We start from the raw sequence: 13,563 nt of genomic DNA, 5'->3' as shown, positions 1-13,563 counted from the left end.
AAGCAAACAAACCAAAAAACATAGGCAGGTGCGCCTGTAGTCCCCACTACTTGGGAGGCTGAGGCAGGAGAATCACTTTAGCCCAAGAGTTGAGGTTGCTGTGAGCTGTGATGCCACAGCACTCTACCAAGAGTGACAAAGTGAGACTGTGTCTCAAAAAAAATTAAAAATTTGTCAAGAGGGCAGATCTCATATTAAGTGTTCTTATCATAACATTTTTAAAATGTTTTAAAGAAACATTTTCTCTAAAAGACTGTGCACTGACATGGCGGCATAAACACCCACCACCCGCCAAGTCTCCAGGACCACACGCTGCAACTTCCTGACCTGGCATCTGTCCTCACCGTGCCATGGTAGGTGATATTACCAAGTTGAGCTCACAGGTCTTACGTGACTTGCTGGAGGTCACAAAGCGGAAGCCTGGATTCCACCTCTGAGGCCCACGGCTCAGAGCCTCAAACCTCTTTGCTCTACTCCACAAGAGGGACCTTGCCCATTCTGCAACCCAGAGCTGGGGCCGAGCAGGGCTGTCACGCATGGATGCTCCCGTGTCACTCAGGGCAGTTAAGAACAGAGGAGGAGGGCAGCACCTGTGGCTCAGTTGGTAGGGTGCCGGCCCCATATACCAAGGGTGGTGGGTTCAAACCCGGCCCCAGCTGAACTGCAACCAAAAAATAGCCGGGTGTTGTGGCGGGCGCCTGTAGTCCCAGCTGCTTGGGAGGCTGAGGCAAGAGAATCGCTTAAGCCCAGGAGTTGGAGGTTGCTGTGAGTTGTGTGATGCCATGGCACTCTACCTAGGACCATAAAGTGAAATTCGGTCTCTACAAAAAAAAAAAAAAAAAAAGAACAGAGGAGGAGAGGGAGACACCTCAACCACATGTGTCCACAGGAGCCACACGGGGACAGCTGGCCTGCTACCTGCATTTTTTCAACCTTGTTCAAGGAGGAGACTTGGCAACACATACCTAACCCAGAAGGCTTCCAAGGCTCAGTGTACCCCCGTATGAAGACCCCTAAGTCTCACACTGCTAGGGGCTTCTCCACTAGCCTCTCACGCAGAAAGCCCCTGAGCAGGCCAGAGGGCCCCTACCCTCCCATGGCCCAGAAGGCGAGCTCTGCTTACACCTCAGCTCTTGCTGCCACAGCCTGGAAGGCCCAGGCTTTGCTATGTGGAGGGAACATTACTGTCACAAAACCGCAGGACCCACATCGACACACACCCCAACACCACTACACAGCACAGACCCAACAGCCTGCTTTACTACACAGTGTGCTGAACTCCCATCCTTGGATCTTGGCAGGGGGGCAAAATAAAAAACCTCAATGACAAAAGCATCCAGTGGCCAACTCCATGGCTGTAATGACTTTTTTGTTGTTGTTTCCACCAAACACACACACCTAACACTGCTCACAGCTCCTAGGGAGACCATCTTTCAGTGTCTCGGTGCAAAGTCTTCCAAAAACAAGCATGGATCTGGCTGTACAGCCACTGTTCTGCCTCATTCTACAAAAAGAATTCCCTTCCATCACACATTTCTCATGAATCTCAGAACACGATTTTATCTCTTAAATATTTTAAGAGCTGATTTATTTTCATTAAAAAAAAAGACGATCTCAAAGTCAAGAGTTCACCTGGCATCAAAGCAACATTCCTTCCTTTTTCTGCCCTTCTCCTGCTGTTTTTTTTTTTTTTTCCTACAGTTCACCCAAGTTGGAATAAGGGTTCCTTTTCTCTCTCTCTCTTTTTTTTTTTTTTTTTTTAGGGAGGGATGCATAATAGTCTTCAACAAGTAGTTTTCTTACTCTTTCCCTACAAACCCCTCTTTTTTCTCTGTAACAAAACCCCCGGTGGGCACTGCTGTAGTCCGATATCCCTAGGTCTTACTCCTGGGAATCTAGGCTGGCTTGGGACACCACAGCCCACCACAATTGGCTTCCAGGGCCACTGGCCTTGAAATTTACCTTCAGCAAGGAGGCTGGAACACCACACCATTAAGTTTCCTTACCTGAGCAGCCCTGAGGAATCCCACTCCCGGCCACCCAACCCCACCTTCCACAGTCAGTCACCTGACCCCCCACCTCTCACTGGGAATTATGTCATTCTTTCCAAGATATCTTAATGCATAAAATGCTACTTTTCCTTCCTGGCTCTTAAAGCAGTAGTAATTAAATAATTTTTTATGTGGTTTTGTACAATACTTCTTTAAACACCTTCCTCACCTGCACTGCTGTGGGACCAGGACCCCACCAATCTTGTTACCTGCAGCAAAGGTCAGGTGCCTGACACTAAATAAACGTCTGGGGAGTGAAGAGGGAGTGACAAGCGAAGCTCCCTTCAGCCTCAGAAAGAGCCCTTGACTAAATGGCAACCCAAGCCAGTTTGCCAAATCATTTCTTTTCTTTTGCTGCTGGAGTACTGGAATCAATAATATTAGATGGGAAAAGTGAACTTATCAGCGCATTCCTTAAGTACTTAAGGGAGGAGAAGTTCAAATGGACAAGGCCCAGTACTTCTTAAACTGGAAAGGAAAAGATGAGAAAAACAGTTTGCTTCTACAAGGAAAAGCAAAAATAGGCCACAGTCACCCAAGAGAAACACAGAAGGAAATGCAGAGAGGTCTCCTGAGACCACCCCAAGGCTACCCTGGGTCCTGTGACACACACACACTCCCAACCTACGTATGCCCAAAGTGTGCTGCAGAACAGGCTGGTGCCCACAGCCACTTTCTCCAGACTTAGGGGGTCATGACTCCCCAACAAATCCAGGTACTTCTACAAATCCTCAAACTCTAGATCTCACCTAACCAAACTCCCAACACGTGCACACAGAACTCTGGAGGGAAGGAGCAGGTGGGACATCAGTAATAACACTAAACCCTATTACTCCCTCTGCATTCCCTCTTTTAGACAGGAGAAAAGTCTTCTACCCCTCAACCATTCCTGAAGAAAATCAATAAAAATCTTATCCACCTTTACTTGTGTCATTAACAATAAAAAAAAAAAAAAATCAAGGGAATGAATGGATGAGAACATCCATCCTCCCATCATTTGGGAACTGTAAGAGTTTTCTCATTTCACTGCTCTCAAGCACAAACCAAGTTCACGTTTAATCTTCCAGGAAAGGGCCCTCTAGCCGCCCAGGGTAGGAGATTCTGACATTACCTTTGGGAATTCCTTTTGACTTTTGTACAGAGAAGGGTAGGAGGATCCCTGCAGGAATGGCTCATCATTACAGCAGACTCACTCACATTTGACTCACTCACTGATAGGTCACTACCACACTACAACATGACCCTGAGCGTGCATGTCCATTGAAGGGTCCAAGTATTAGGAAGAGAAAAAATGCACCTGCCAGCACACAACCGCAACTTCCTTCAGGCACACTCTTCTAACTTGGAAAAGTACTGCATCATCCTAACGATCAACCTACTTTTAAATGGCTGTCTCCAAGACTTTTTACTTTGCCACATAGAGAATTCCAAGGTCCCCAAATTTTACAAGGAGAAACTAAAAGTATGTGATGACAAAAGCATCCAATGGCCAAATCTGTGGCTGAATAATGATTTTTGTTTGCGCCACGCACTCAACACTACTCACAAGGAAACCTTATTCCAACAGTGGAAAGTCTTTTAGAAGACTTGAGACTCCCTGAACTGCTATTCCTTGTTCTACGATAAAATAATTCTTTTTCATCACATATTTCTCATGAATCTGAGAATAAGGGTTCCTTTCCCTTTTTGGTTTTTTGAGAAAACCAAAAGTGAAACCAACAATTTTACTTTTTAAATATTTCAAAAGCTGAAAGATTTATTTTCATTAAAAAAAAGTCAATCCCCTGATTACTCCAGAAACCCAAAAAATACATTCCAGCAAAGTTTTTTGTCAACCCATTCTTCCAAAAGTGTAAATTATATTGTTTTTCCTGCACCTTCTTTCTCTCTTCTGTACAGGTGGTTATTTGTAAGCCTGTAAGAAGATGTATTTCAAAACAACTTGTCCATATTAATCATGTAATAAAGTGGCAAACCGTTATCACAAAACTATCATTATTTTTTTTTTTTTTTTGTAGAGACAGAAAATTTTTTTATGGCCCTCAGTAGAGTGCCGTGGCCTCACCCAGCTCACAGCAACCTCCAACTTCTGGGCTTAAGCGATTCTCTTGCCTCAGCCTCCCGAGTAGCTAGGACTACAGGCGCCCGCCACAACGCCTGGCTACATTTAGAAGTTTTAAATGGAAGCTACTAGCATGAAGAAATCTCCATAGCCAAGCACCCCAAACACTACGTCAATTTAAAGCAACTTGGTCGGCTACAATTTTGTAGCCAGAGGAGAGAACTGATGAACCTGTTGGCAGGAAATCTCAAGTTCAGGAATGTGAAGTCTAACAGGCCTCATTCTGCTTTGCTGTATGTCCCCTCAATATCTCACCCATTCCAATCACGTAACTTTGCTCTGTCACTGACTAATAGCCTTTGGAGCAAGGAACGATATCGTTGGTACCTTGCTTTGGAGAATAAAACCATCCTCCTCCAAATGTCACAAGGGGGTGATACCATCCCTTACACAGCATGTTAAAACTTGGCCATAGGCATCAGTGCCACCTCCCGGGGACCAGCAGATGCCTGGAGGGAAATGATGGGACCCAAAATTTTAGGACTTCTGGTGTGCAGACGCCACCCCATATGCTGAGTTCACTGGAGTAATGCAGACAGAGCAGAGTCGAAAGGGGAAAAGTTACTTGCAGACTGCAATCAGTGTCACGGCCACCCTGCGAGCCGGGGACAACCCCCCGGTGCCCCGCCTTTGTCTGCCGGGCCGCGGCTGGCGTCGGGCCGCCGACCTCGGGCTCCCAGGCTGGGCATCTGGCGACGCGCGGCGCACCCGGCGGGCAGCGCACCCCGTTCCGGGCAGAGGCTCCCCCTCGGCAGGGCCGAGGAGGCAACAATGAGCCGAGCGGCCGCCCGGGCTCCCTTCCCTCGCAGCGCCCCCCGGCGCCCTTCTCCCGGGGCCACCGCCCGGGCCCCGCCGCACGCCATCCCCGAGTCCCGGCGCCTCCCCCGGCGCGGCGCGGGGTGACCCAGGCCCCCCGCACGCCCGCCGAGCTCCCGCGCACGAGGGACCCCCAGCCCCACCGCCGCATGCCGCCCCGCCGACCGCCCGCGGGGAGGGTCCCCTAGGGCCGGGGTCGAGCCCGGCCGCAGCCGCGCAGCCTCCCCCCGGGCAGCCCGCCTCCCCGCGCCCCTCGTCTTTGTGTGCAAAGTAAGTGCGGGAGGCGAACCCACCTCGGCGCGCACAAAGGCGTGCGGCTCCTTCCGTCTGGCTCCCGGCGCCCGCGGCGGTCCCGGCGGCCTGACTGCCCGGCGGCGGCCCGAGGCGGCGCGAACGCAGCTCCGGAGGCGGACAGGCCCGCAAGCCCGTCCGGCTCAGGGTGGCTCTAGCACCCCGCGGCCCCGCGCGTCCGAATTAACCGGCGGGGCGGGGCGAGGGCGGGGCGAGGACGGAGAGTCCCCGCCCACGACACGCCCATCGCGTCGCGCCCACGCTTTCCTTCCGCCCGGCTCTCCCGCGTGCTCCGCGGAGCCCCCGAAGGAGGATCGCGCCTGGAACCCGGGGTCGGTCCCGGGACTGAGTGCCGGGGTGGTGGGGGCGGCCTTGTCTTGCGTGGCCTGGTCGGCAACTCTCCTGGTTGGCCTCCGGCCTCTCACATTCTCGGGGACTCTCAGAAGGGAAGTGGGAATGTTTGAAGAAAGTCTCCAGGTGCGAGGGGGAAATGGCACGGTGCCAGGTGCGCGTTCACGGCCACGTGCGCGCGCGCTCCCGTCGCATTTTGTTCTTTCTCGTTCTCCTTTCTCAGCTCTCTTCCTCCTCTCCCTTTTTCTCTTTCTCCTCTCTCCCTTCTTGTCTTACTCTCTTTCTCTCATCCTCTCATTCTCTCTCATTCTCTTATTCTCTCACTCCCTCGCACACATTCTCTCTCTCATTTTCTCATTCATTATCTTACATCCTCTTTCCCTCTTTCTCTTTCACATTCTCTTTTTCTCCTTTGGCTGCCTGGTATCTGTGCTCTATCCCCACTCCACACCTGTGGTGCTCAGAGAGCCTGAGCGCTTGAAAGAAAACGCAAAAGGAATCAGGGAAGAAAAAGAAACAGATTTGTTGTAATTGGACAGATTTACTGTCAAGCCAGGAAGGACTCAATACCCAGTGACCTAGAAATTTACTCATATTCCACTTACTCCCTCATCAAAGGGGAATAAGAGATTCAAATTTGTGCACAAAAAAGAAAGAGTTTATTTTATCTCTTTCTCTCTCTGCCTTTCATTTTCTTCAGCTCTTTTACAGCAGGTTGCTTCTCTGGCCAACCCTACAGCTCTAAGATTGCCATCTACCTGAATCACAGCCAGTACAAAACCAGGATCTGAAACAGTATCTTTTTCAGAGCAACAAAAAGGACAACAGGTTCATGGATTTTAGATCAAAAGCTCTTTCATTGTCTTGGCAACAGATGACTAAGTGTTTGGGAAACTTCTCTGATTAAAACAGCTTGGGCCGTAGTCATATAGTCAACTATGGATTTTTGTAAACAAAGTACTTATTCTGAGGATACCCATCACAGTCCCATGGCTGTTTAAGGACCTGATCATCTCTATGTCCCTGAAGGCCACTGAGAGGTAGAGTCATCTGCCACAGATACAGAAAAAGAAGCTCCTTCCCAGCCCAGGAAACTGAAATGTGTGAGCTTACCCATGATGTCTCCTGTAATTCTTCCCTAACTCCCCATCTTGTGTTGTGTTCTTGATAATGTCTCTAGCAGCCACCAAACCAGAACCAAGGAAGCATCAAATTTAGAATTTCCTTCTCCCTCCCCACACTGATGTCAACTCCAAGTCCTGTGCACTGTACAAGATGCCCAGCATTCCCTCTCTGCTGTCCACCTGCACTGCCACAGTTGCCGTGGGGCTCTGCCAACACCCTGTGACAGAGGGTTCCTAACTGACGCCAGCCTCTGATCTCTCACACTCTTTTCCTCCCTACTGCTTCCCCAATGAACTTTATGAGTGCAAATTGCTCACTTCTTCCCTAAAAACTCTTTAATGGGTGCCCAACTCTTGCTACGTGATCAAGTCCAAGCTCCTTAGCGCAGGTAGCCCATAGCATAGCTTAGTGTACTGGTATCACCTTGACTGCTTCTGGGAGTTCCTCCTATATCCCCACACACACACCCAGGGGCTCTGCCCAGCCAGAGTGCCACATCTGCTAAATGGTCGTGCCTTGTGATATGATGATAAAGACTGGATGGCAGACTGACAGTGTCAACTTGTTAGAATCTCAACTTGAGGCCTTCACCCCACCTCCCACCGCCAGGAACTGTCTCTTCTCTAAGACTCAGGCTTCTTTGTAAAGCCTTCCCTGACCTGCTCACTGAATGGATCTTTTCTGCCCCTCCTGTACCCAGCATGGTGCTGTCATCATTGCACTGTATTGTAAATACCCTGTTTCTCTGAAAATAAGACAGTGTCTTATTTTAAGGTGTGCTCCCAAAGATGCGCTAGGTCTTATTTTGAGGAGACGTCTTATCTTTCCTGTAAGTAGGTCTTATTTTCAGAGGATGTCTTATTTTCGGGGAAACAGGGTAGGTGCTCCTTTGAGCAGAGTTTGTGCTGGATATGTATCTTTACAACCCCATACCTCACATAGTATCTGGCATATAAGAACTGCTATGGACCAAATTGTATTACCCCACCCCCACCACCAGCAATTCATATATTGAAGCTCCAACCCCTAATGTTCTGAAGACTGGATCTGTAGGGAGGTAATTAAGGCTAAATGATGCCATAAGGGTGAGCCCCTACTCCCACAGGTCTGATGACCTTATCCGAAGAGGAAGAAACACCCCAAATCTCTATCTGTCTGAACATACACAGAGAAGAGGCCAGGTAAGGACACATCAGGAAGGTGGCTGTCTACAAGCCAGAAGGTGAGTCCTCACCAGAAACCACCTTGCTGTGGCACTTTGATCTGGGATTCTAGAACTATGAGAAAATGTCCTGTTTAAGCCACCCAGCCTGTGGCATTCTGTTGTGGCCGGCCCAGCAGACTAACAGAAGCAGCATGCGTTGGATTCTGGATTCTAACTTTAGTAAAGTGCCAACCCACCAGAGACCCTGGCTTGTCCCCACCTAGACAAACATCTGTGATGGCAAGCCACGGGTAGAGAGTATGTGATAAGTGACCACACCGTCCTTCCCTTGGCCTCTGGATGAAATGGAAACATGGCTTGTTTCATAGCCTGGAGACAAAAGCCCGCAGGCTCCAAATCATGACCCTACCCCATACCCGTACCATAATTTATTTTAATCCAAAAACAAGTAAGTAGAGAGCAAATATTTACTTTGAATTTCTCAATTCTAAGCTTTATTAAACGTCAGGAGGCCAAGACCAATTCTTTAAATCCAGTCTTTGAGGCAATTTCCCTAGGGGATTTTAGGGGGATTTTGATACAGGTAAGATCAAGTATCCAATTTGGTTTGGGGCCTCTGGAGCCATGTGGGTCGACCCTGGAAATAAGAACTTAAAGGTTATGGACAAGGCGATATTTATATTGTGTCCATAACAGCTACCACAGCACCTGCAACACGTCACTCTATGTGTGATAGATGTTCATTGATGAAGAAGTCTGGCATTTCAGGTCACAGCTGGCTTTCCCAGGGCTACACCAGGTAAAACCAGATGCTTGGCCTGAGTCTGAGGTCCTGTAGATTCCACATTTTGAATATGGACAGGACGCTGTGAAAGGTCAGGGCACCTGGTGGCCCAGGACTCTGCTGTGCTATGCTGAAGTGTTTACTCCTGGGTTGACAAAGTTTATCAGGTGGCCTGGAGAATATTTACTGATTTCCTTCCTCAAAATAAAAAAAAAAAAAAAAATACTCCTCTGAATGGTGTTTGAGTCATTTAACCCATCATTGGTGAGAGATTCTCCAATCTCACATTACCGGGAAACCTACATCATAATTTTCCATCTTAGCCTGCTGACCCACAGGTTCACTCATATACTCAGCTTTGACCTCATCCTTTTCCTTTGACATCTGGGGGCCTTTTAAGTTCATTCCTAAGGAGAATTGAAGAAAGCCGAAAAGAACATTTGGGGACATAAAACAGAGCAAAGAGAATCAATTTGGAATAAGATACATTGCTTTATATCTCCCACTATGGTCATTTTCCCTATGCATAATCTTGAAATTGTTACTTTGAGCCCTAAGCATCATCTTGAAGAGCTCCAAAGAGATGAGAAAAGCTTAGCAGTGCCGTAGAGGAGAGAAATTGGTTCTTATGGGCAAACTCTTTTATATAGTAAATTTTTCACAGAGTATAGGGACATTTGAATAGGTCATAATACATTCAAAAAGAAAGTTTTAATTTTAAAATTGTATTTTTAAAACCATGTCATTTAGTATCTATTATCCGTGATCTATTATGGTATAACAAATCAATCTCAACACTGGCCTAAAGAGTGTATGATTTACTCACAATACAGTGGGGCTGGCAGTTGGGACAAGTTTCCAATGGGATATCTCATTTCCATGCCTTGTGGTGTTAGCCCAGCTCTGCTTTGCATTTTCAGTTGTTTGGGAGGTTGGCCAGGGACTGACTTGTCCTAGGTGGCCTCAAAGTTCAAAAGTTAACTGCAGCTATCAGCTTGGGCATCTCAGATCCCCTTCCCAGACGGCAGCTGGGTCCACAACGGTGAAAAGGAGGGGTGAGATTCTAGCTTCAAGGTCATTCTGCTGCATTCTATCATTCCAAAACATGGTTCACAAAGCCAGCCCTGATCCAACATTTGGAAAATAGATTCCAGCCCTTGATGGTAGGTCACATGGCAAAGGGACCTGAATATAGTCCTAGGAGAGGAAGAACTGCTGTGGCCCCCTTTGCAAATAATCTTCCCCTGAATCAGACATGAGGAACTAATAGTGGAGGGTATGAGCAACAGGTGCTCATATAGTCTCAAGGGAAATCTTTCTGATTATAACCAAAACAAAAGCCCTTTGCCGTTGAACATAATACCCATAAGAACTGATTTGATAAACTGGTATGAGCCTCATGTCCTGAATTGATAGGTCAAAGAAAATAAGTAATTTCTCCTTATTTTTTTTTTGTTTAAAATAGGAATGGGGAGAGGGAAAAGAGCAATAAAGGCTTTTAGCCCAGCATGATGGCTCATCCCTGTAATCCTAGCACTCTGGGAGACTAAGGCATATGGATTGCTTGAGCTCGGGAGTTCAAGACCAGCCTGAGCAAGACCCCATCTCTACTAAAAATATAAAAGCTAGCTGGGTGGTGTGGCAGGAGCCTATAGTCCCAGCTACTCAGGAGGCTGAGGCAAGAGCATTGCTCAAGCCCAAGGGTTTGGGGTTGCTGTGAACTATGACAGGCATAGCACTCTACCCAGAGTGAGATTGTGCAGGGCAACAGAGTGAGACTCTGTCAAGAAAGAAAGAGAGAGAAGGAGGGGAGGTGGTAAGAGGAGAAAAGGGAAAAGAGGAAGAAAAAAGAAAAGTAGAAAGAAAGAAGGAAAGGCTTTAGGACTCTAATGGAACTAAGATTGGCCAGGTTCTAAATCAGTGTCTGAGACATGCAGCTCTGCTAACAGCTTACCCCTGACTTGGAGGGTTGACATAACCATCATGTATTAGCTCATCATTTTGTCAATCCAGGTGTGGCACGGCTGGGTTCCCTGCTGAAGCCCTTCCAAAGCCAAAATCAAGATCTTGGTGGGGTTCATGGTTCATCTTATCTGCAGTTTGAAGTGAATTCCTCTTCTAAGCTCATTCAGATTGCTGGCAAAATTCACTTCTTTCTGGTTGCAGGACTAAGGGCTCAGTTTCCTAGCCATCAGCTGGGAGCCACTGTCCACTGCCACAGGCTGCCCACATACCTTGCCGTGTAGTCCTCTCCCTCTTCAAGTCAGCTCAAGAAATCCTTCTGGGCTTTTAATCTCTGAGCTCCTCTAGACTCAGATTTCAAGTATTCATGTGATTAGCTCAGGCCCCACCCAGATCATCTTCCAATCTTATTGTCAACTGATTTGAGACCTTTGTTACACCTGCAAAATCCCTTCAAAGCAACACCTAGATTAGAAAATGACTGAATTGAGAAAAAAAAAAAAAAAAAAGAAAATGATTGAATATCTGGAGAAGGTGTGTGTACACCAGGGGCCCGAAATCATGGAGGCTGTCTTAGAATTCTGCAACAGATGGGTGTAATCTTCTGTTGCTATTGTCTGTTTGATTCAGAGCAAAGTTTGATAGTATCTACAAGAAAAATTACTTTTCCTAATCATAAAAAAAAAAAAAAAAAGAATTCTGCAACAGATGGATGAATAGGCAGACAGATGCTTCTTAGGATAAAACGTGTAGAACGTGAGGGCAGGTGGAAGGTGGAAGTCATGCAGAAGCATCCAGGCAGAGCTCAGCAGGGACTCAGGGAAGCTAGGAGCCAGGCATGAGAAGGAATTCTTAATGAGTAATAACCTAACTCCCACACAGCCCAACGGGTAGTAAGTCTTCACTGAACCCTGACAACCTGAATACTGAAAAAACAGGGAAAGGAAAACAAAGTTAAGATTATGGCACCTTAATTTTATCACTCAAATAGCATAATAATCTGAATATAATGGTATTTGTTTTGCTTAGTTTACATGGTTTATTGCATAACATTAATGTAATATTCCATAGCTCAGGAAGATAATGCTTTTCAGTGAAGAGACTTGTAGAACTCATTTGTGGAAAATTTTTGTGTGGTTTGCCAAGTATGTGTAGCACATACCTACCATTTAAATTTAGTAGCACTTAGAACGGATTGAAATGATACATTTACATCCGAATGAATGTGCTATAAACTAGATAGTAAGCATTCACATGAAAATAGTTCCTGTGCACGAGCATTTGTGAGTAGTGGGATCATTTCATTAAATAGCGCCCATAATACAGATGGGTATCTTCTGCAGCAGTTACCCATTACCCACTACGAAGCATTTTGCAAGCTCTACCCAGAGCTGTAATTCATGATGTTGCAGAATGCTTTGCCACTTGTGGAGAATTTAAAACTCAGGAGAGTTTTCTAATATTTTCAAAACCTTTAATATATGTATTGCCTAAAATGCTCAACTTGGTCTTTAGAAAACGCTTGTTCTTTACAATTTCAAAATTAAAGGGAGTCTGTAAAATGGTGGTTCTCTTGAAACAGCTGTTAGTCACAACCATAGAATGAGACGCAGAGATCTAAGTTTTATGTCTTTTTCTTTACATAAATCCAAAAGCAGGAAAAAGGATTTCCTGAGAGTCTTCCTGTGCATTAAAACTAAAATCTCTAGGAAGCAGAGAGGGAAAAAAAATACTCAAATGCTCATCCTGTCAAAAAATATGAAGATACCTCAATAGTAGATATTAAAGGGGAAACGAACGTATCTGCGTTTAAACACAGTAAAGATGATTCCTCGTGTATTTCCTAATTCCAATGACAGACAGAGTACAAATGGCCATTTTACTGAGAACGCACCTTGGCCTTCTACAATTTACCCCCCCTTTTTCTTCGTTCTGATATTCACTATAGATACACACATTTGCATGAGCATGAAGTATCCCCTGGAACACCTGGATGAGTAATATCTACTTGAATACCATTTTTATATATTCATCTACCCTTTATTCATTACAATAAATTAAATTCATGGAGTAATGGTACGAAGACAAAGAGGTTTGCCTGGTGATCTCAGATACAGTATTTAATTCACTGTAAGCTTCAGTTTCTTCTGGACTTACTGGCCAACACTTTTGTAGCGTATTTATTTATTTATTCATCAGTCCTCATGTGTATAAAAAGTTTGGCAATAGCATTGTTGCTGCCCAGACTTGGCTGGAAAAGAGGGTCTGTTTGGGCCACTCTAAGTTTGCACATAAAGTCCAAACTGCAACTCATGTGAAATCTTGCCGGAGAAGGTTTGCTTATTAACTCTGCTTGGGGAAGTGTGCCACCCACACATCAGAACTGCTAATGATTTCTGGGCGTTTTTAAAACTGCTTTTCCAGTGGGAACACAAAATGTAACATGAACTAAAATGCAAACTAATGTTAGCAACAGCTGGATAATGTTAATTTTAATAAAAGTTTGAACTGTCTAAAGAAAAAGAAAAAAAATGAATGATCCAAGGACAGAGTGCTCTGGGGCCGGGGAGGGAGGTTTCTAGAGATGGTTCCCAGCTCTCCCTGTTCACCTCTCAGAGGATCACCCTCAGCATTCAGGACAGCCCGCCCTGTCCTCAGATTCCAGCTTGCCCTGGTGACCTCGCTTTTCTCAGTCAACAGCTGAACACAGTGCAGGAAACTGTACTTCAATATGCACCTGTTTTTGCCCAGCTCGTTCTTCTTTACGACAACTGTGCAAGCCATTTGCTGTCTTCTGCGTCACTTCACACACAGCTACTCGGAAGAATAAAAGAAAGACTTGCAAAGATATGATAGACACCATCTTGATCTTCAATAGATTCGAAAAGTTGACAAA

General features: G+C 46.1%; 1 protein-coding gene across 2 annotated transcripts in view; it reads right to left on the bottom strand.

Annotated features, from left to right (window-relative positions):
• Window positions 1–13,563, bottom strand: part of FAM107B (family with sequence similarity 107 member B) — a 223,697-nt gene that overhangs the window by 66,313 nt on the left and 143,821 nt on the right. Inside the window, exon 1 of one of the 2 annotated variants that reach the window (XM_053572249.1) lies at window positions 5,283–5,442. The exons of the other annotated variant lie outside the window; for it this stretch is intronic. The gene's annotated coding sequence lies outside the window, so the exon portion shown is untranslated. Of the gene's footprint in view, window positions 1–5,282; window positions 5,443–13,563 lie in introns of those variants that run through there. 2 annotated transcript variants of the gene reach the window in all.

This window comes from Nycticebus coucang, chromosome 20 (genome assembly GCF_027406575.1).
Source record: "Nycticebus coucang isolate mNycCou1 chromosome 20, mNycCou1.pri, whole genome shotgun sequence".
Taxonomy (NCBI): domain Eukaryota; kingdom Metazoa; phylum Chordata; class Mammalia; order Primates; family Lorisidae; genus Nycticebus; species Nycticebus coucang.
The sequence above is the reverse complement of the archived record's forward strand: the minus strand, read 5'-3'. Positions and strand labels throughout refer to the sequence as shown.